The 24938-nt window shown below is 33.1% G+C and overlaps 1 protein-coding gene across 1 annotated transcript in view; it reads right to left on the bottom strand.

Annotated features, from left to right (window-relative positions):
- Rsod (superoxide dismutase family protein Rsod) overlaps positions 1–24058 on the bottom strand; it is a 161559-nt gene extending 137501 nt beyond the window's left edge. Inside the window, exon 1 of the mRNA XM_080152001.1 lies at positions 23512–24058. The gene's annotated coding sequence lies outside the window, so the exon portion shown is untranslated. The remainder of the gene's footprint in view (positions 1–23511) is intronic.
- Between the last annotated feature and the right edge of the window lie 880 nt (positions 24059–24938).

The raw sequence follows: 24938 nt of genomic DNA, 5'->3' as shown, positions 1-24938 counted from the left end.
TCACAAGGGCATCTACATTCTGTACATGATTGATCATTTCACGAGATTCCAAGTAGCAACAGTTGTCAGAAACAAAGAACCGGAGACAATCATAAAGGCCATCACCACAAAATGGCTACCTATCTTTGGTAAAGTTGACAAGATTCTGAGTGACAATGGAACAGAGTTCTCAAATGAAAGCATGCGTGAGGTGGCAAGCGCGTTAAACATCCAGCTTCTGACTACAGGGGCACACAGCCCCTGGCAGAACGGATTAAATGAGAGAAATCATCATATTACAGATAACATAGTTAGGTCAAATATGAAAGAATATCCTAATATGTCACTGGAGGTCGCTCTAGCATGGGCCATAACAGCTATAAACTCCTTGTCAAATGTGAGAGGTTTTTCTCCTTATCAGCTTGTGTTTGGGAGGCAAATCAAGCTTCCAAACATTCTGGATGATCCCCCGCCAGCCTGGGAAGAGCCAGAAAAGAGCAAATCACTCTTAGAAACACTTGAAGCCTTGCATGCTGCAAGGAAAAGCTTCATAGAATCAGAAAGAAGTGAGAGGATAAGAAAAGCACTAAAGGCAAAGATAAGGATTGCAGACACAGTCTATGAAAATGGAGACATTGTGTACTTTCACAAGGAGGGAGAAGACAAATGGAGAGGACCAGCAAAGGTGGTCTTCCAAGACAGCAAGGTGATATTTATCAGATTAGGAGCCTCATACTACAGAGTTAGTGCTAATAGACTGCTCAAAGCAGGACCTGAGTTGGCCAAACAGATCAAAGCCAAGGAGGTCATAGAATCACCTGTCTCAGAGAATGAAGGAAATGATAAAACTGAGAGCACTGACAAAGATGATACTCAAAGAGACAACAATGAGGAGAAAAGCAGACAATCTCAACTTGATGAAACTCTAAATGAGCATGAACAATGGATACAACAAAGAATGGATGAGCTACAGATTGACAGGCTGAATCGAATTGACAAAGAACAAACAGGAGACAACTTTCCAAATGAACAGCCAGAAGAACCAATGACAGCTGACAATGACACAAATAAAGATCATGTTGTTGAATCACAACAAAACTTACATGAACAGCCAGAAGAACCAACAACAGCTAACAGTGATACAAACAAAGGTAATGTTGTTGAATCACAACATAGTTTAGACAACAGCAAGAACAGGACTATTGAGAATGCAGCAAAAACTCGAAAAGACAGCATAAGCAAAGGCAAGAAAAGAAAGAAAGTCAATCAAAGACCAGCACCAGCTTTCAATGAAGATGGTACGATTCAGAATGCGAATCAAGTGCTCAAGAGGAAAGACAGAATTGAAATTTTTGAAAATGGAAAGTGGGAAAAAGGATCCATATTGAGTCATGGTGGAAAAGTTGGAGGTAGAAATGCTGGCTGGTTCAACATAGAACTAGACAATGGAGACGTATTCCATGACGAAGTATCCAAACGCCAGATAAGATATGAAGAAAAAGAGGTGCAAGAAGAAGACGAAGTACTTTTCATCATCAAGTTAGACTCTGGAAAGAAGATGGAGGTAAACAGAATAAATGACAGAAAAATAAGACTTGAGGATGAGGAAGAAGCAGTTTTCTTGACTTTACCTGAAGAAATTCTGGCAGTAATGATTCCCAAAGAACAAAGGAACACACCAGAGGTGATGCAGGCAAAGTTTGATGAACTCAACAAGTTGAAAGCTTTTGACACCTTTGAAGAAGTAGATGATGTAGGTCAAGAAAGGATAACTACAGTATGGGTTCTGACTGAAAAAGGTGATCAAAAAAGAGCAAGATTAACAGCTAGAGGTTTTCAGGAAACTGGAGAATTCCCAACTGACAGCCCTACTGTGCAAAAAGGATCAGTTAGGCTGATACTGGCCCTTGCAGCAACCAACAGTTGGACTCTAAAGACGGTTGATATTTCAAGTGCCTTTTTACAGGGTGACAAAATGGACAGAGAAGTGTTTGTCAAACCTCCAAAGGAGGCAAATGCTTTAGATAAACTGTGGAGGCTAAACAGATGCCTATACGGACTGAAAGATGCCAGCCGTAAATGGTATTTCAAAGTACTAAACAAGCTCAAAGACAAAGGCTTTCAAAAGTCTTGCATGGATAAAGGTCTGTTCTTTTTGATAAAAGATGGTGTTCTGATTGGAATCGTAGGCATACACGTCGATGACTTTCTCCAAGCTGGAACTCCTGAATTCGAGAGGATTATGGAGGAAGTGATTAAAGAGTTCAAAGTGGGCAAGATGGAGTCTGGAGAATTCATGTATACAGGCTATTACATGAAACAAGCAGCTGATGGTATAACCTTTCACCAAAACAAGTACGTGAGAGATGCAAAGATTCCGCAACTTGATGTAAAAAGCATGAAAGACAAACAGAGAGATATGACACAGGATGAGCTGACTCAGTTGAGGCAGATTACAGGTATGATCAACTGGGCAGCCAGAGCAACCAGGCCAGACATTGCTTTTGATGCCCTAGAACTCTCCACAAAGTTCAAAGGAGGGAAAGTAGAGGATCTGGCAAGAGCTCAAAGTGTAGCTCTAAAGATGAAGAAAGCTGAAGTGACAGTAAAAGTGTCAAACCTACTAAGTTGGGAAGACTGTCAAATCTGGGTATTCACAGACGCAGCTTTCAGAAATCTGAACCAGAAAGTTGATAGCGCTGGTGGTTATATTGTTTTCTTAGTCAACATCAACACTGGACATAGTGCTGTTATTGAATGGAAGACAAACAAGCTCAAGCGCAAAGTTCACAGCACCCTAGGGGCAGAGACCCAGATTCTCTATAATGGAATAGATGCTGCGCTAGGCTTCAAAACACAGATCAAAGAAATGACAAAAGGAGTAGTGGATCTGAAAGTGAGGGCAATCACTGACAACATGTCAGCAAAAATTGCTGTATACTCCGAATCAGATGTTTCAGAAAGAATGCTCAGAGCTGACATAGTGATTATCAAAGACATGATTGATGATGGAAGAATACTAGAGGTTTGCTGGGTGGCTGGAAAGGAGATGTTGGCTGACATACTAACCAAACGGGGTGTCATCAAGGTTCCTTTACTAGAAGCCTTAGAAACTGGAAAACTGAGTGAAAATACTCTGAATGCGGTCTTAAATAGAAACTAAAGACCAAACACAATCCTTGTAAATATGTATATAACACAATCACCCAAAAATTAACAAAAGAACAAACACTATGTTTATTGATTTATTTAACGCGCATTCCCTTGAAGCTTTATTGTGGTAAAGAAAAGTTACGATGATTTGGCAGATTCGTAGAGTAAGAATCAAATGCAACACAAAAAATGGAACGCGGCATTTTGTGCGCATTTCACAGCGATCCCGCGAACCCGGAAAAGAAATAAAGTGACAAAAACCAATTTTTGTAGCGGACGTGGCTTTTTTTAGTGCAATTCATAACAAAATTCCAATTAAAAATCACACGTAAGAATAGGATTTCAACAGTTAAAAAAGGTCAAAGTTCATTTTCACTCATCAGTCTATATAAAAATTGCAAAAACAATCCAATTAAAAATATTACTTCTATTCCAAAAATTATAATTACAAACAAGTTTCCTGCTTATTGTAAGAAGTTATAGAAAAATTTTTTTGTGCTGATGACCAATATTTCATTTCAGATAAACGATTTTTCTTTGACCGCAATGGCGAGCAATGCCCAAGATATTGTGTTCGCGTATCACGCAATGCCACAGCGCATTTTTGACGAGGAAAAGACCAGGATTAAATGGTTCTCTCTATGGAATTATGATCTCCAAACCACAACCAAGACAATCAAACAAGCAGTGGCAGATCAAACTCAAGCTAAGAACATTGTTGTGTCTGCGTACCAAAAGTATGCAGCCACCATCGACAACGAGGTCATTTTGGACCACATCTTTCAAATTCTGGAAGTCTGGAGAGGTCAGAAAAAGAACAAAGTTCTGTTTGGCACATGCCTGTTTGAGCCTGAATTCTCACATGCATGGGAAAAAGTGGTCAAACTCAATGATGGAATCAGACTCTACAACCTGTGCATGGGCATGTCGCCACTAAACCTACATAAAATGGCCATGACCACAATTTCTGAGACTGATTTCTCTCTGAGAACAAAACCAGGATGCTACGCGGATTTCCAGCTGGGGTTGGGTGTAGGAAAGTATCCATCCCCAGAGATGTTGATCAGACTCAAAGGCCATCTGATAACAGTGTTTGATAATGCCTTTACGGGCAAGAAGGATCCAGATGGTGCAATGGCCAAAACCGTCAGAATCAAAATTCCCCCCCCCCTAGCTGCATCTCCAGGGTACATGATAAACCCTTTTTTTAAGCAATGTCTTCAAGACAGAAACCTGGTCAGCAGAAATGAGGAGGAAGCCTTGGCTGAAAGACTGACATTTAGTCAATGGAAACCCACTGGTTGGAAATATTGGTATCTATACAGGTATGGTCATATGGAGACCAAGGAGGATAGAGAAGCTGCGCTACAATATCACCTGGAAGAAATTCTGCAGTCTTCTCCAAGACCAACCTGGGGGCAAGAGGAAATACCGATGGAAAATCTGGTCATTGAAGTTGACAACGATGCCTGTGTGCCAAAGAAATCAACCTTGGAGGATGAAGAAAGAGTTATCCGGGCTGTAAACGAATCCAGTGATAGCGAGTCCAGCAGTGACTCCAGTGATTCCTCTGATGAGGATTCTGAGGACAGCTCTGATGAGGATGAAAGCTCCAAAGGAGAAAAAGAAAAAAGAAAGTGTAATGAGAATCAATTGTTGGCAGAATATAAACGTGCGGCTGAGGTTAATGAAGAATTGGCTGATCAATACAAACAGGAATTAAATATTGTCAAAGTACAAGTCCAAGAACAAAAGGCAGCAGCTAGAGAATGGCGTAAGCAGGCAGAGCAGGCTGAGCATGCCAGGAAAGAAGTGTTTGCGAGTAACAAGGCCATGGAAAGGCAAATTTCGGTTCTGGAAGAACAAGTGAATAGGATGAGGAAGGAATATAAGTTTTTGCGTAGTTTGTATGAGGATGGCTCTAGTAGACGTATCACCGGTCGCCGCTATGCCAAGGAGGAGGATTGGGCAATGGATGATAAATAGGCCATTCATAGTTTTAACACTGTCTATGCGGTCAGATAAGTTTAGTGATAAAAAGTCCAAATGATTTTCACAAGTCTAAAGTGCAATGATAAAAAGAACAAAAGAAAAAACAATTTGTAATTAGTGTGATGATTTGTAGAAATACATATTTTGTTATTATTTAGACCATCCTGTGATCTGGCCATTAAAAGATCATATACCTACCTATGGAAGGAGTTCTACATGTTGAAGAGGCCGACGTTCTTGTCCAATATGAAGGAGGACTCTTCAATATAGTTTTATGTTTGTTTAAAAGATCAAATATTTAATACTGTGTTTTATATGTCTTAATTCAATATATCATGTTGCTAATATCTTTATCATTTATATACATTTGGTTTATTATTCTATACCCATTACAGAGTGAGTATTTCTGGGGTTTTAATTATGTTTAACTGAAGATCTCATGTGTATTTTAGAGTGGGTAAAATGGCATTGATCCTGTCTACCTGATCTGTTGATTACACTGTTGTTTGGGTGAGTTTTAGCTATTTCATTGAATATTTCATTTCTTAGTTCGGTTATGTTAAAAAAGTATTATTTTAAAAAGATCAGGTTGATATCTTTAAAAATAAGCTCAGAACTCATATTTTTAGTGGTTTTTGAATCTTTGCTCCACTAGCCCCTAGAAGGAAAGTCCCAAAATGAAATCTGTAATGTTTTCTTAATTTGGTTATGTACTATTTTTTAAAAATCAGGTTGATATCTTAAAAAATAAGCTCAGAACTCATATTTTTAGTGTTTTTTGGGGTCTTTTGCTCCACAAGCCCGTAGAAGGAAAGTCCCAAAATGAAATCTGTAATGGTTCGTAGATTCGGTTATGTTAAAATAGTATTTTTATATAAAAAATCAGGTTGATATCTTAAAAAAGAAGCCCACAACTCATATTTTTTATGATTTTTGGGGGTCTCTTGCTCCACAAGCCCCTAGAAGGAAACTCCCAAAATGAAATCTGTAATGGTTCGTAGACTCAGTTATGTTTAAATATTATTTTTATGTAAAAAAAGCAGGTTGATATCTTCAAAAATAAGCCCAGTACTCATATTTTTGTGTTTTGGGGGTCTCTTGCTCCACAAGCCCCTACAAGGAAAGTCCCAAAATGAAATATGTAATGGTTCGTTAATTCGGTTATGTTAAAAAAGTATTATAAAAAAAATCAGGTCGATATCTTCAAAAATAAGCCCAGTACTCATATTTTTGTGTTTTGGGGGTCTCTTGCTCCACAATCCGCTAGAAGGATAGTCCCAAATGAAATCTGTAATGGTTCGTTGATTCGGGTATGTTAAAAAAGTATTATAAAGAAAAAATCAGGTCGATTTCTTTAAAAATAAGGTCAGAACTCATATTTTTAGTGTTTTGGGGGGTCTTTTGCTCCACAAGCCCCTAGAAGGAAAGTACCGAAATTCAATTTTCAAAGTTTTCCGTGTATATCAAGTCATATAAGAGAGCCTACAAAAAGAATTAGGTTGATAACTTTAAAAACAAGTCCATACGACCCTCCCAAACATTGGTACTGAATTTCATTTCCTATAAGTGTACAAACTTCCCCCCCCCCTTATCTACAATTCAAACTTAAAATAGTTATTTCTCGTATCGTATTATAAACGGCTTTCCGCGGATATAGAATGTACAATTATAAGATTAAAACTAGTTTTTTTAGCCCCGTGGTGCCGAAGGCACCGGCTAAAAAAACTAGTTTTAATCTTATGATTGTACATTTCTATATTCGTAGAAAACTGGATATAATACGATGCTAGACATAGTTTTTTCGTATTCATGAGAACCGGTTCCTATCCACCGGATTCAAATGAATACGAGAAAAAGGATTCCCGTTTCATAGGAGATATGGAAAAGTAGTTGAGCCAAAAATACTGCAAAATAAAAACTATTTATCTTCAGAAAAAAAAATAATAGTAGCTACTGCCCCTAGCATCTAAAAGTGCTCAGTATAAAAAGGAGTAAAGACAGAAAAATAGCCTAAAACCATCCAAAAACTACGAGTAGCTTAAATGAAATACTCAATCTGTTCAGTAGTTATCAAAGTCTTAAGCTACAGACCCAAAAATCATTACTACTTTATATAATAGTTAGAATGATACAATAATATTTCTGACCAATAAATTTGTTTTTTTGGCTTTTTACTGTTCGTTTTATCCTAACATTTCTTCTTTATCTAAATGCCTCAAACCAATACGCCCCAGGAATAGGTGGACAATACTAAATCTCAAGAATAATAAAGCAAATTCTTTTGCGCAACCTTTCTATTGGGTCATTGAAAATCAACCAATAGTGTCGCTTATATTAACACAGCCAAGTAGCAGAAAATAATTTAGAAGCAGACGAAAGAGGACAAAAAAAATTAGGGGGGGTAGTTGTTTTAATATACATCTATACTATAGATCTGTTGTCAGTCAGTAAAAGATCATTCTATTCCAGTTTATTTTTTCTGTTCTATCCAGCATATTTGGTAGAGATACCATCCCTAATCAACGTATTTCTGTAAATACAACCTACTACTTCATGTTCTCTAAGTATACCTATAAATTATTAATTCCTGAATTCTTCTACTTTAGGTTCTTTCAACATACCTACAAATACAGAAAAAAAAACATTAAAAGTGGTCAGTCAGCATAAAGTAGCGAGAATAAAATTTTACTATCATAAAAGTGAAAAATGTGTAAAATATTTGGTATAGAAATGATACTTTGGAAACTTTTTTTTACATAATAAAACGAAATTCAGCTATAAATGTCCATTCCTCTTATATAAAGTTGTCTTTAAAAAAGACGAAAATTTTTAATACAAATAACTTTTTAATGTAGAAAAACACGGTCTCAGTGAGTTTAAGATAGTAAAAAGGGGTTGGTTAGGATGGTCAGACTTAATATGTTTGTTTTAACATAGGGAAAAAAGTTTAAATAAAAAGGATACCATGCTAACAGGGATAAGGTAAAATAATCTATGTTATTTTTTAGCTTTTTTCATGGATCTAAAGGGATAAGACAAGTGCCGATAAATTGATGTACATCAAAATTACCCCATCTGTAGATAAAATTAGTGGTTGAAACGATTGAACACTCAACTTAATGAACCAACCATTCAAAATTCAATAAAAGTCCCCAAAGTTGTTCAGCCAACAATAAAGAAAGACTTTGGGGACTAAACAATATCCCTTCCTTCCCTGCAATTTTTAGCCATGTTATGTTATTTTCTCATATGTAGAAATGCTAGGTAAAAAATTAAAATCTCATTTTTTATCAACCCTTTATCCCTGAAATATGGTTTTGCTACTCTAGCTGTAGGCAAACCCCTATTCTGCAGGGTGCATAATTAATTATTTATCTATGGTTAGATTATACTATCTATATATTATTTTATAGATGGTTGAAGAATATTATCCCCTATTTATATAATATAATATTATATAGATATTAAACTAAAGATTGTGAAGCAAATTAATTTAAAATATTTGAATTTAAGTGACTCGAGGGGAAAAAAACATCCTATTTTCCACGGATATAGAATGTACAATTATAAGATTTAAAAACCAGTTTTTTAGCCCCTAGGTGCCGTAGGCAAGACTAAAAAAACTGGTTTTAATCTTATAATTGTACATTTTTATATTCGTAGAAAGCTGGTTATAATACGATGCTAGACATAGTTTTTTTGTATGGATGAGAACCGGTTCCTATCCACCGGATTCGAATGAATACGAGAATAGTTATTTCTCGCATCGTATTATAAACGGCTTTCCGCGGATATAGAATGTACAATTATGAGATTAAAACTAGTTTTTTTAGCCCCGAGGTGACGAAGTCACCGGCTAAAAAAACTAGTTTTAATCTTATGATTGTACATTTCTATATTCGTAGAAAGCTGGATATAATACGATGCTAGACATAGTTTTTTCGTATGGATGAGAACCGGTTCCTATCCACCGGATTCGAATGAATACGAGAAAGATTATTATTATTAATCTTATTTTTGAGGAGTTATCTTGAATGTGAAAATTTATATCTTCCATTGCATTGACCTAAATACCAGCGGAATAAAAAAACCTCGCAAGCACAGGGATAAGATATTGGCCAATAAATTGATGTATATTCCCAATGATGATAAACAAATTTACTCATTATGTTGATTAAGATTAGTGGTTGAAACGTTTGAACACTTACCTTAATTAACCAACCAATTTAAATTCAATAATAGTCCCCAAAGTTGTTAATCCAACAAATAAGAAAACGTTAATATAAAACTTTGGGTACTCGTGTAATAAACAGCCCTATGTCCCCTCTCTCTCTCTCTCTCTCTCTCTCTCTGCATAATACACCTGACCAACTTGTGTATTTTAAACAAATACGTAAATTTGATTTGTGATGGGGGAAAAAACTTTTGTGGGTGTGCTCACAAATGTAGGGTATGAGGTATCAAGTTTTCAAATTGTTTTCAAAAGAAAATATTGCTTCATACAGTACCTACCTATTAACTATTTGTGTGAGATAATGTTTGAAGAATCACCCACGAAAAGGAAAGTGTAACCCTAAACTTTTTTTAAAATTAAAGAAGAAAAGTAACAAAGAAAGAGAAAGAATTTTTTTTTAAATATATACCTATAAATATTTTTTTTCGTTTTCTGACTGTAAGGGTGTTCAAACCCCCTCTCCCCCCTCCCAAGAAAACAGCTTAAAACCACTGCAGGACCAATAGCTATATTCCGTGAAGAATAGAACAATGCTTTAGACGAACAGACAGACGGTCAGACATCGTTCTACTTTGTATTATAGATGGATGTAAAAAAGTTTTTATTCAAGAATAATACCTTTAGACTACGCAAGTGTCATTTTAAGACAGGAATTTTGACATGGGCTTTTTGTTTGTACACCATAAAGAACTAGAAGCTGTGGGGGAATGCTTAATCACCTGAAAAACTAATCTTATATGCGCAGTTCCTCATCAACTCGCAAGTTTTTTTTTTTAAAGACAGGTGTGATACTTTTTGCAACCAAATCTAAAAGTCAAAGGAACTAAACTCAAAAAAAAAGAGTTGAAGCAATGAAATTCTTGGTCTGTTTGGTATATTTTTAAAAGGTACAGTGTGTGGAGCTGTGAAGAAATGGCTGCGGAACACCATAAAGAACTAGAAGCTGTGGGGGAATGCTTAATCGCCAGAAAAACTAGATGCGTAGCACCTCATCAACTCGCAAGTTTTTTTTTAAGACAGGTGTGATACTTTTTGCAACCAAATCTAAAAGTCAAAGGAACTAAACTCAACTCAAAGAAGCTAAAGAGTTGAAGCAATGAAATTTGGCCTGTTTGGTATATTTTAAGAGGTACAATGTGTGGAGCTGTGAAAAAATGGCTGCGGAACACCATAAAGAACTAGAAGCTGTGGGGGGATGCTTAATTTTAAATGCGAAGCTCCTCAATTATTCTCAAGTAGGATAATAAGTGCAATGAGTATAGATGTATAACCCAGACAACTACCTGGCCCCGGTCTTAGGGACCTTTATCGTCTGCTAACAAATTGCATTTTGCTCGTTTGTAGCGATTTGGTAGTGTTAATAATTAAGATGCTATCATCTCATATTCAAAGATCCAATTGAAAGTCGCGCAGGGTCCACGGGGTGGGGACTGGGGACACTTATATAATCCCTCCCCCCTCTATTTTTTTTGCTGTAATAGAAAAATATTCCAACTATAGGTCAACTAACTCTTATCCTGCATTGTCAATTTTTCAACTGCTCAAAATATTTCTGAATTAGCTATTATTATGATACAAACAAATGCATTAAATTTTATAAGCGGCTTAAATATAGAAATAATACCCTAAAACCATCCATTCAAAATCAGTTCAGAAGTTTTTAAATGCTTAAGCTTTAGACAACAAAAACCTTACTTCTTAATATGATAGGATAGGGCATGTACGATAAAATATTTTTAAAATAACGATATTTCTTTCTCCTCTCATTAAAGTCTCCTACATAAATACATCATACATACGTGCATAAAGCCTTATCATAAATTTTCAACTTAATTACCTTACTAAGTAAATTAGCATATCATATGTGAATTGTTTTAGATTAACACATTAACCACCTACATATATTTTATCGATGTTCAATAATGGAAAATTTGAAAGTCAAAATCAATATTAAAATTGTTTTTTATTCTAATTTCGATGCAGGGAAAAGACAATGGACAAGTAATTGATGTTCAGAACCAGGTCACCTCTTCTGTTGATTAAAATCATTGGTTAAAAAGTTTGTACACTGTTAGTTTTAACCAAAGAATCAAGATATTTTTTTCAGAGGTTTTTGAAAGAAGAATGCCGCGTTTTTTAGACATTTTTTAGACCTGTCGTCTTCGTTCAATCAATCATTATTATGCTTAAAATGCTTCGTAGGATTTAAACAGAGTATACAACTTCAAAATTTTAAAAATATTATTTTAGCCATTTGTATAATGTCTAATAAAGCTCTAAAAAATGCATAAATTAATATACAGCAAAAATGGATTTAAGATTATTTATTTTTCTTCTATAAAAGCCAGAATGTCATAATATCTTTTTTTAGGAAAGACATACTGAAATTATTGTCTATTATAATCTTGTTTCTTATATATAAGAAATAAACTCATAAATTACCCATTTGATAAGTTGGACTAATTCTCCCCTGCCTATTTGTCTCCTGCAGGGAAAATTGTCACTAAAGTAATGGCTTCAACTAATGAGAGTTTATGTTTAACAAGGTTTAGATTAGTTTTTAGGGTAGTTGGGCGGGTGTATACCAATTATTACTTAATTGTTCTCCCATAGAGAGCATAGATTAATATACATCCCTTTCTTTCCCCAAATAATTACAAGCTTATCATAGGTAAAATCTACGAACAATATCGTCGATTGTCTTTTTCATTTTATAAAGGTATTTTGAAAAATCGCCAATTATCTACAAAAAATATTAATTGATTTTTTTACAAATTCAAATAAATATTTCATTCAAATTAATTAAAAATAGATTTAAAAATAATCCTGAAAATAAATGGTAGCCTATATGTATGTACTAAGTACTTATATTTTGAAACAATGACAAAAAAACTTCTATAAACAATAAGGTGTATTCAACAAAAATTTCATAATTATGGAAATTTCGGAGTGTCCAAAAATATATTGTATCATTAGTGCAAAAACACAAGGATCTAAATGGATAAGACAATGTAATGGCCGTAAATTGATGTGTATCTCAAATGATGATACAAATAAATACCCCTTCTTTAGGTTACACTTAGTGGTTGAAAGTTTGGACTCTAAACTTAATGAACCAACCCAAAAAAAAATTAAAAAGTTGTTTAGCCAACGAATAAGAAAACGTTATAATAAATTTTGGAGACTAGTGTAATAAACAGCCCATTGTCTTCTAAATTCCTGGCAAAATAATCTTTTTTATTTAAAAAAAAACTTTAATAAAAAAAACATTTTTTGATAGTTGTACTGTTCTTATTTTTATTTTATTGCATTTGTAATAAATAAGTCGGGTATAGTCCCTTTCGTAACATCGCACCTTATGGGGCGATTCTTCGTATTTTTCACAGTAGGTTTTCTCCTATTTCTAGCCCCTGCGGGGGGCTCTAATCCTGTGGGGCTATCACCTTACCAAATATAACCTAACCTAACAACCTATAAAAAGCCATTTTAAAAATACGACGAATCGCCCCTTATGGGGCGGGGCGATGTTACGAAAGGGACTATTCCCAATAAATCTTTTTTTATAGAATCGTTATTTATATTGAAATGTATTTAAAAATCCTATACATACATATGTTGTCATCTTCATGTCTATTAATATGATTTAAATTTCCTTAAAACAACTTAATAGGCAGACATCCTCCAAATATTATAATCTATTCCCATATTAGCTAAAAGAATCCTAAGGATGAACTATATTGGATAATCACAGTACAACATTGACCTATCTATAGCTGTAACTTTACTGTGATACTGAAGAATTGTGTAGTATGCATAATGAGACAACTTCCATACATAAATAATATTTAATTATTTCTTAAAACAATAAAACAACCAGACAAAGTGTAGAACTCAGGGAAAAGAGAATTTCAACTTTTGTTTACTCTCAAAAATATCAAAAGCCCTTCAAAGTTTAGTATTTACATAAAGATTAGGCGATTGATTTGAGTTATTTATTTAGTATGATATTATCAAATGATAGTCAATAAAGAACTGAAAGCTTCGCCCCTTGCCTCTAAGTACTAGAGGAAGTGGGAAAATTCTTCCACTTCAAATATCCTGGCCTATAACAAGAAAAAATCTAAAATGTCTATACAGAAAAACAACACCAAAAATGACCAGTCATATTCCGAGATATTTTGCTTCAGACAAAAGCATATGTTGATTATGTTAGGCATTTACTCTATATTGAAAATCTTGACCTATATCTAACTGATCTGTTGACACAAAAAAAGTCATATGCCCCTACAAAAACTATTTACATTTCCTTTTTCCCGTGTTACCGCACACAATGTGTGTAATATACATAAAGCACACAAGAATGACATAAGTAGCACAAAAACATCAATTACAAAAATTATAAAGCTCTTTATTCATAGCTGTTCCCAGCCATTTTTAGGCTTGTTCTAGCCGTCAAACGGCTGGTTATATTAGTCTTACATATATTAATTGTTTCACAACTTTTATGTGAAAAATTATCAATTTAGTCTTTAAAACTAAAAATTAAAAGCACCAATGAATTAGCATATAATTGTTATGTAGCAACTCTACAATTGAACAGACACACATAATGACACATAGGCAGACAGACACACATAATGACACACAGACAGACAGACACACATAATGACACACAGACAGACAGACACACATAATGACACACAGACAGACAGACACACATAATGACACACAGACAGACAGACACACATAATGACACACAGACAGACAGACACACATAATGACAGACAGACAGACACACTTAATGACACACAGACAGACAGACACACATAATGACACACAGACAGACAGACACACATAATGACACACAGACAGACAGACACACATAATGACACACAGACAGACAGACACACATAATGACACACAGACAGACAGACCCACATAATGACACACAGACAGACAGACGCACATGCATCATCCTATAATTGTGTCTGAGTGACTTCGACTTCCGTTTCAGTTTGAAAAACCACATTTATATGTTTTTACGTTGTATGTTTATATTGGCAATATCTGCAAAGTTTTAGAACTTTAAAATTAGGCCTACGAAAGGTTTTATCTGTTTTAAAGTACTTCAAATTCTGATCTACGAAAAAATTTTTAATTTGTTAAGGTAGAAAAATATTAGGTATTTGAAGCCGAACAAAATTAATCAAAGTAAACCCTCGTTTTCAGAGACCAAATAAACGCGGGAAATTAATACTTGAAGAGTTACTACACTAATGAGAGCAGGGATGGATGGGACATTGGGCTGTTTATTAAGCTAGTTTAAATATTTTTTATAATAACGTTTTCTTATTCGTTAGCTTAACAACTTTGGGGACTTCGAATTTCGAACTTTTCAAGCACTAATTGTAATCTGCAGAAGGGATAATGTATCATCTTTGGGGATATACATCAATTTATAGGCCATTATCTTATCCCTTTGGATTCCTGAAACAGTGGCCATCCCCACATCGTATATAATTGAAAATTGATAATAATAAATACAAAAAAACACACACACACAAATACACACAAAAAAAAACATATATCTTTTTAAAATCGTGGATAATTTTAAATTAATAAATCCTGGTATCTGTATTTCCAATCAGAATCTTAATATTTGTGTAAAACAGCGAAAAGTGAAATTGTTAAGATTAATAAAAAAAAGCAAGGGATAACAAAACTGGTAGTAATCTAATGATTTTATTTTAATATTCGTGAAAATTGTCTGTAATACTGCTATACACGAGTTTTCAGTATGGCTGAGAACCGGTTTTAAGCCAGTGGATATTGCTAACAGTTAAAAGAAAAAATCCTAAACGAATGGACACACACACAAAAAAAGTTGAAGTTAAAGAATAAAGATGGCAGTGGATGACTAACTTATGGTTTATTCGACAAATTAATTTAGAGTGACTGACTAACTTATTGTTCATCAAAGATAATGTTATAGAACAGTAGAACTATAAGTATAAAAAGTATAAATTGGATAACATGCATAGACATCCAAGCTTTTTTTTGGGGGGGGGGTTAAAAAATTTTAGGGGGGGGGTAATTCGTATTTGGGGGGGGTAAAATGGCGCGCGAAGCGCGCCGAAATTTTTGTTTACCCCCCCAAAATTTACATCCGGGGTAAAATTTTTGGGGGGGGTAATTTAAATTTTATTAAATATTTAGTATTAAAAATGCGCGCAAAGCGCGCAAAAATTTTTATTATTAGAGATTTTTATTTTGGGGGAGGGGTATTTTAAATACCCCTCCTAAATGCCTACAGCACCCACAAAATCGTTTGGGGGGGGGGGTAATCTCCCCATTACCCCCCCCCCTTGGACGTCTATGATAACATGCATATATTTTTCCAAAGAAATCTTAATTTGTCTGCAACTATTATACCAGTAAAAACTATCATATTTTAGTATTGAATATTGTTATTGTTATCAAAATAGTTATTGATAAAACTTGCTGTTAGCTATTTTTGAGACGTCTAAATTTAACTCAATTATTGTGGGCAGTGTTTTGTACACACATTGATCAAGCTTCTGTTTTAATCAATTAGAAAACATAGATAGATAATAGATACCCACCAAGATAGCTAGATAGATATTATATATCCTTGGACCACTCCTATAATTTGGTAGCCTAGCCACAATTAGTATATACAACATTTTGATAGCCTGGTCAGTTATTTAAGTTTAACATTTTCTTATCTAACCCAAAAAAATAAGCTATTCTATCTTTTGTTAATAAAAATAGGTTAGCAATTCCATTATTTAAATTGATCTATTATTTCTTGGATCCTAAATCAGATTTTAATGTAAAAGTGAAACTTGTTGCTAGCTAAAATAACAACCCACCACCTCAAACACCTCCTTTACCCATCCCCTTCCCTCCTAGGGGATGTATCAACTGCCCTCTAAATATGTCTATGTTAGCAACCTAAATAGAAGAAAATTTCCCCTGTCATAATATCCACGTATATTCTATATCCATTATCATTTACAAAAGCATAGAATTTTTTTACAAATCTAATGTAAACTTTTATTTTTAGAATAAAACATGTACTGTGCATACTGAAACAATTTAAAATGCAACATTAATCTTAATTTTAGTCCAAGCTATTATATTGTACAGATATCTTTTTCACTTTAAAACACAATGAGCTAAAATTTAAATTTGCATGCATAAATATCTTATTCTTAATATTTATTCATCGTATCGCATTATAGACAGCCATCCGCATATATTAAAATGAAAAGTTTTATTATACCCGAGGAGCCGAAGGCCCGTGGTAACAAAACAAGTGTAATATTTTAATATTCGTAGAAATCTGGCTATAGTGCAATACGTTAAATGATTTTTCAGGATTGCCTAGAACCAGTTCTAATCCAGCGAATATTGTAGGTTACGAATCCATTCTAGAAAAATAAAAAATAAACATGAATATTTAACAAGAATAGGTCAATGATAGATTATTCTAACCTATAATCAGTACTATGTAGCTTCAAAATAATGGGGGAGAGGGGTTGACTTTTATAATTTTGTATTTCAAAATAATTTTGTTTATATCAAATTTTGACCAAAAGTACATATTTAACCACAAAGTATTGTGTTTTGTAGCATTGTCGGATTCGGACTTGTGCATTTAGACCTTCAATAGATAGATATTCCTTTTTTAAACGTTTTATTTCAAATTCACGAAAAAAATCCGCAATTCTCCACATAAAAAAAAATCCTGGAAAATAATGGTTTAATAATTAGAAATTCAGACAACTTATTTTTGATTGCACAACCTTTGTCTGGACTTTATATAGGATGAGCCAGTATATGTCAAGGATCTAAAGGGATAAGACTATGGCCGATAAATTGATGTACATCCTTAATGAAGAAAAACAAAATTACAAAATTAGTGGTTGAAACGTTTGAACACTCAACTTAATAAACTAACCAATCAAAATTCTTTATTAGTCCCTAACGAATAATAAAACGTTAAAGTTAATGCAATTCATTGACTAGACTCTTAACTGATAATTTCAGCTGTATATTTGGCTATCCTCTGAGGCGTTACGGACTGACGGACAGACATTTTAATGTTGTTTCGCTACAAAAAAAAAGCGCATGGGATATTATATACAGAGTATGGTATTATTTACTGAGCTGTGTTTGTGTGTGTTGTTGTGTGTGTGTGTATGATTAATTGTTAAAAGTTTTGTAAAATAGAACTACAAATATAAATAATCAAGGATTAGAATAATTATTGTGATAAATAAAACAATTTAATTCATTTTTGTTGTTCTTTTTTAAAAGTTTACTTCCGTAACTGCTCTATCCTTATAATAAAGTAACAAGATCTTAGTGTGTATCTGAACTAAAGTATCTCGCTAACCGCTGAACCGATATGGTTCTCCTTTACAATGTAGGTCCTGGGAACGATTATAACTATTTTGGGGAAGGATACCACCACCCTTCTAAGAGAAATATAACCTAAAAAAAAATTACACCCACCCCCCCCCCCCACAAAAAAATCGAATCCTAATTGCCAGTTATTAACTAATCTATGTTATTGAAACTAGACACCCCTCCACCTCCCCAGCCCCCAACGCCCCTCTAACGTTTTTAATTAAGATAAAATCATACAACTTTGAAGTTATCATATATCATTGTTTTTTTTATCAGAACCAATTTCTATGTCCAATACTAAATACAAATATTCAACTAACAATACTATATTATTCAAGCTTCAATTATTTAAAAAGAGGCACAGTGTTTAAAAAAGATTTTAACATGTATCTTTAAGAGAACATTTTATAATATTTTCTTGAAATTAAAATTAAAATTGAAATTAATTAAGGTATTCATTCTTATTTGAATTTTTAATCTAGATTAGTAGATTGGTTAATCACAAATGATTAATTTCTTAACAGAATTCTAATTTATTTTAGTACATTTAGAGTAATCAATAATATATACAATATACATTTAGTAATAAAAAATAATCACAAAATAGCAAGAGAATCTATTGACCTTACTTTAGGTACTTAAAATTGTAATTATAGTGTATGTCAATGTCAATATGAATTCACTTAGAAAAAATCAAAATAACAAACTTTAGGTAACAATATTAAAGTGCTAAAAAAATACAGTAATTGTAATATTCAATGTTATTAAATCTGAGAAAGAATTGGAAGCAAAAAATAAGAGTGCTAATTCACATTAAACTAATTCTTAAAAATTTTGTCAAAATCAAATATTTAAGTTTAAATAAATTTCTTGAAACTATCTCTTTCCGTGTAAGTTCCATAGTATAGGGAAGGGCAGTAAAGCAGTCTAAGGTTGCAATGTAAAGTTATAGCTATATATTACAAAAGTAGGGACATTTTATTTTTAAAAAAACTATTTTAAATATTTTTTAGGAAAATCATTATCATTAAAAAATAATGGGGCATTGGGCTGAATATTACGCTAGCCCCCAAAGTCGTATAATAACGTTTTCTTATTCGTTGGCTTAGCAACATTGGGGATTTTTATTGAATTTTGATTTGTTGGTTCATTCAGTTGAGTGTTCAAACGTTTCAACCCCTTATTGTAATCTACAGAACGGGTAATTTTGTGTATTATCATTGGGGATATATCTAGGATCTAAAATTTTAGAGACAAATATTTTTCTTCATATTATCTATCTCTCCCAGATAGGTATATATTCTAGTAAGCCAGTCAGTGCTACCAACAATTTACATATTCATATTGAATTCAAATGGTCCAAAATAAGATTACTATGTATACATATACAAAGATAAAGGTATAATTAGAATGGTTCAAAATAAGGTTATTATACATACAAGTAAAAAGATAAAGGTATAATCAGAATGGTTCAAAATAAGGTTACTATGTATACATATACAAAGATAAAGGTAAAATTAAAATGGTTCAAAATAAGGTTACTATGTATACATATACAAAGATAAAGGTATAATTAGAATGGTTCAAAATAATAACCTTATGTCCAGCATGACTCTGAAACTGATTAATATCCAGTGGATTAGAACAGCTTTTCAGACATACCGAAAAATCATGTAAAGCATCGAATTACAGACAATTTTCCACAATTTTTAAAATAAAAATCATAAAGATGATACCAGTTTTGTTAGACTAGCCTTCAGCACCTCAGGGAAAACAAAAATGGTTTAAATCTTAAGATTTTTCATTTTAATATCCAAGGAATGCTTAGTTGCTTACCTTCTAGCCATTACAAAAATTATATTATTGTTATCTTCATATTTTTCATAGTTTTTGTAGCGAAGCTTCTCTTTAACTCCATTTTTTTCAATTTTTCAAGACACGTATGCTTTTAATTTAATATTAACGAAGGATGTACAGATAAAATGAAAACAAAATTAAACTGAAATGTACCCTCAAAAATCACAACCCACAGACAAATGTCTGTGCACACCACTGATGAAATATTGGGTTAATTGGCACTGTATAATAGTTATTTGTAGCATCATATTATAGATATTAAATTGATTTTTTAGTCCCCAGGAGCCTAAGGTCCAGGCTAATAAAACTAGTATCAGTATTTTATTTTTACTTTAATATTTTTAGAAAACTGGCTATAATACTATAAGATACATGATTTTTCTGTATGGATTGAATCTGATTTTATTCCAGCAGATATTAATCGGTTTCGAAGCTTTATTTAATCTCTTATTTGAAAACATCTGATTACATTTTTTACTTCTTATAATCTTCTAAAGCTTGCATACAGCAATGCAAGTTTTTTTTGCTATTCCGATTTTTTTTTATGGACAGTCATTGTTCTTGTTTAGTTTTTGAATAATAAGTAGGCCAAAGAATGAATTGAAGAAAGATTGGTTATGAGGATAACATGAAGAAGGAACGGACAACTAAGGATTCAATATTTCATATTTATTGAATATTTCGAATTTGTATTCCAGAATGGCTTCGAAACCGATAAATATCCGGTGGATTAAAACCGGTTCTCAGCCATAATAAAAAAATTATGTATAGCATCGTATCATATCCAGTTTTCCGAGGATATAAAAATGTAAAATAATAAGATTAAAACCAGTTTTTTAGTCCGTGCCTTCGGCATCTGGGGCTATAAACCGTTTTAATCTTATGATTGTACATTTTATATCCGCGGAAAGCTGTTTATAATACGATGCGATAAATAACTATTTTCAAACTAAAGCATGAAAATTAAAAGCGAAAATCGGCCTAATATAAGGATTCATCAGTTTTGTTAAGACGATACAAAAATAGGCTTATTGGAGATTTAAATTTAGTACAATAAAATGTACTTTCAAATATTAAATTCTGATTCCCTACCCCTGTCCTGCAGTTATGTCCATAGTGTCCATATATATTGTTAAGATTGATCATCAAAAATTCATTAAAAGTTAATTAATACCAGCCTAGTCTTAGGCTTTCAAAATAAAGGTTAACTTTAGACTAGGTTATATTAAAAAATAAAATAATGAATAAAACAGTTTAGGTAGGTAGAGAAAGATTAAACGGAGATTAAATCTAAAAATTAATAATAACTAATTATTTTTCCAATATAGAAGTATATAAAAGGTTTCTATTATTTCACATATGTACCACACAAAAAATATTCTGAAAAAAGCTACTTAAACCTAGGTTAGGTTAGGTTAAGGTTAGTAGAACCACACAGGGCTAGAGCCCCTCGTGGGAGCTAAAAAAAACAAATTTTATTTCAATTTTTAGATAAGGGGTCGAGGTGAGATTTCAGTAGACCATTTTAAAGTAAAGCACCCAAGCTTTATGATGAAGTTTCATGTAATAAAGTAGTTGAACAAGTTTGTGTTTGTTGTTTTGAGTAAAATATTTCAAACTGCTAAAATAATTTGCTTATAATATTAAGTAAAGGGAAAAAATTTGAATTTATTCTAGAGAAATAAATCTAGCAAGAGGTTGGATGACCTCGCTTAAAATTTAGAGGGGCGAAGCCTAACCAATTACATGGGAGCAAAATGAACGTTATAGAAATAAGGATTATATTTTATGGCTTCTTTTTAATTTTGATATTAAATCTAATGTCTTTAAGTATCAGATATTGAAAAACTAAAAAAATAATATAATTTGAAAGTTTCATAAAATATATACTTTTAAAAGGGGGGGGGGGGGGGGAATGTGACACTTTTTGAAACCAAAACTAAAAGTCAACAAAGGAACTCAACTAAAAAAGGAGTTACAGGTCTGAGATTTTGCATGGCAGTTGCTTTATAGGGGTAAAATATGGAACTGTGAAGAAACGGCGGCGCAACCGCCGAAAACCGCCGTTTCCCGCCGAAATTTTTTTGCCTTTTCTCGGCGGTTTTCGGCGGTTGCGACGCCGTTTCTTCACAGTTCCATATTGTACCCCTATAAAGCAACTGCCATGCAAAATGTCAGACCTGTAACTCTTTTTTTAGTTGAGTTCCTTTGACTTTTAGTTTTGGTTTCAAAAAGTGTCACTTTCGCCCCCCCCCCCCCCCCTTTAAAGGTCGTCAAAAACATTAAAACAATTCTTTCTGAAAGGAACTTTTAAATCTATTTTCAAAATTAGAAGGTTTCTTAATCTTTTATAAAATAATAATTTATGCAAGATTTATAAAAGTGTTTGGCAGCCGCAATTTCATTAGTAAGCTAAAATTAACTTAAATTGAATTGAAAAGCCACACAATGTTTAAGATTTCAGACATCGCAGATGACAGTTGAAAATAATTAAACCGCAACCGGTATACACAAAAATATACGCGGGAGATGAACCTTGATTATTATAACAGGATATTTTTTATCTTTAAAGGTTTCTAATTTTAAACAATTTCTTTTAAAAAGGCTCATCTAGAAGACAAACAGACAGAGAGACATTGTTGTACTTTGTATTATAATATATTTAATACATTATTCACAAGCAAACGAATATTAAATCATACTAATTAACACCAGTATTCTAAAATATTATCAAAAATTTCTGTACAATTTTGCATACTTTCAAATTCATTAATAAAATTAATGAAAGTATTATTAACGCAAATTGACCATCCAATTTTAATGATAAATTAATATTTTACTACAAATTAGCCGCTCTCATTTTTGGTAATTAAATTAAAACTTATTAATGAGGCATTGTAGTTTTAAAGTGGTGAAAATAAATTAATAATTATCAAACAAGGGATGACGCCATTGAAAAACTTTTTTATATCAAATAAGTATGTTTAAGTGTAATAAAAATAATACGAAAAACTACAGTTGTCCGGAGAAAAAAAGGGATAAGACAATGGCCAATAAATTGATGTACATTCCCAATTGTGATAATATCAGTGGTTAAAACGTTTGGACAATCAAAATTCAAAAAAAGTCCCCAAAGCTAACGAATAAGAAAACGTTAATATAAAACTTTGGGAACTAATGTAATAAACAGCCCGATGCAATATTCCCTACCTCTCTAGGAAAATTATCTTTAAAAGTGATATTCTTTCCGAAAACTTTAAATCTGATTCTTGGTTAATTAGTTAATGCGCTTTACATTTTAGAGGTAAGAAAGGTTGGACTTAAAAAAGGGTTAAAAATAATATTCTCCAAACATTTCTTTAATACTGTTAATCTAACCAAAATATAAATTTTGCTTATCAATATTATGTAGGGAGATTAATTTAACCTTTTGTACTATACTTTATTTTCTGAAGAAAGCTATTAAATAGATTATTTTAGTTTTCTCAATAACCATATATTTTAGGCTCTTTTCAAAATTATGTTAAAAAACAACATATAAAACTTAACTAACGTCTACAAAATATCCGTACCATCATGATCTGTATAGCTTTATACTAGAAGGGATATGGGAGGGCAGAAAAATAGCCTAATACCAGACCCAGACTTTTTTATAGTCTAAAACCACCCAGGGACCTATAAGGAGCTTCACTGTAAAGGAGAACCATATCGGTTTCAGCGGTTAGCGAGATCCTTCGCTAGAGACATAAAAAGCTTACTCCCTTCATGAAACTGAACCTTAGAAAACATATAAAACTTGTGATTTACATAAAGATGTTTCACATAAAGATATTGAGAGAAAAAAAACTAAATAAACTTACCTTAAGAAGCTAATGAACTATTTAAATAAGCCAACGCTAGCACTATTGCCTATTCAGAACAGACAGTAACAGATGAAAATAAGATCAAGATCACTCAAACTTGTTTTTATAACCAACTCTGTAAGTGTACACGAGATTATTTTTCCGGCGAATGACAATTCTAACAATTTTTTGGTGATTTTACTATTTTTAAAACAAGTTATCTGGATATTTTTAAATAATAAATTATAACTAAAGTCACTATTTGTATGTTTTTCAGTCACTTATTTCAAAAAACTAATCAGATTTCACAAAAATATGATTAAAACTACAAAGTCAGCTGTTTAATCACTCGCAGATTTACAAACAATTGTCTGCTAATGCTAGAAACATCCGATTTTATGGGATTTAATTATCCCTTTCCAGACGAGATGTCTGTTTTTTGATAATGTTTAAACAATAACCATGCAAGTTTGTTTAAAAATCAGCTGATTTCACTTTTAATTTAACTGTTGTCTGTGTATGTATGGATGAAAGAGAGAGTGGGAACGCAGCCACTTTCCAAGATAAACTACTGGACCAAACTCAAACCTATGCTGAGCACCCCCGTACCGTACCGTACATGGCTTGCCTATACTGCCTGAATAGGCCTACGTCCACACACACGCTGATGGCACGCACATGCACAAAATTGGCGCGGTCCGAATTGCGTCAGAAGGCATGATGTTATAGCGGGCGGCGTCACAGGATACTTGTGTAGGCCTATATTATACCATGCCGGGAAGGTTATAAACTGTGACGCAGGGTGTGCGTACGTCAAGACACACACACGCACCACACGCACGCCCACAAGAGTCATGCAATCTGTATTATATACTTGTAAATATTATATGTATCTATTATTTTGCTATATATCATCATAATTGATATATAATGCAGGGAGAAAATATTTTTAAAGGCGAAACTTCTCTATAATGCTGTAGCCAACAGTATACATCAAGAACGGAAATAAGCACATGAAAAAAAAATATATTGCCTCCAATATTTTTAATGGCAAAACGAAAAGTTCTATCAAAAACAGCTTGCTAATGCACATTAAGATCAAAAGACTCTTCATATTTTATAATTTGAGTAGCAAATATGTTAGGAGTAAAATAAATATCCTATACAGCAGAGGCGTGTAGAGGGGGGACGGTGTCTCCACCACCCATACAAAATTAAGGGGTATTGGAAACCCCCTATTTATTTTTCTCTCTGTTCTATTTAAAACCTATATTTTTCTCATCCCATTTCCGACAAGTCATTTCCCCTTTCTAACTATTTATATCGCGCTGACATAGCAGCAGTAGCAACAATTTTTAAGTTTTTTGTCAGGCCGATATTCGAACCTATCACTTCCCCGACGACGAGGGGATGCGCTTACATGATACTATATTTGCTGTTTTTTT

The sequence above is a fragment of the Acartia tonsa genome, chromosome 1, assembly GCF_053477335.1.
Source record: "Acartia tonsa isolate MP-2025a chromosome 1, ASM5347733v1, whole genome shotgun sequence".
Taxonomy (NCBI): Eukaryota; Metazoa; Arthropoda; class Copepoda; order Calanoida; family Acartiidae; genus Acartia; species Acartia tonsa.
Note: the sequence above shows the minus strand (reverse complement) of the source record. Positions and strands in the feature narration are given on the sequence as shown.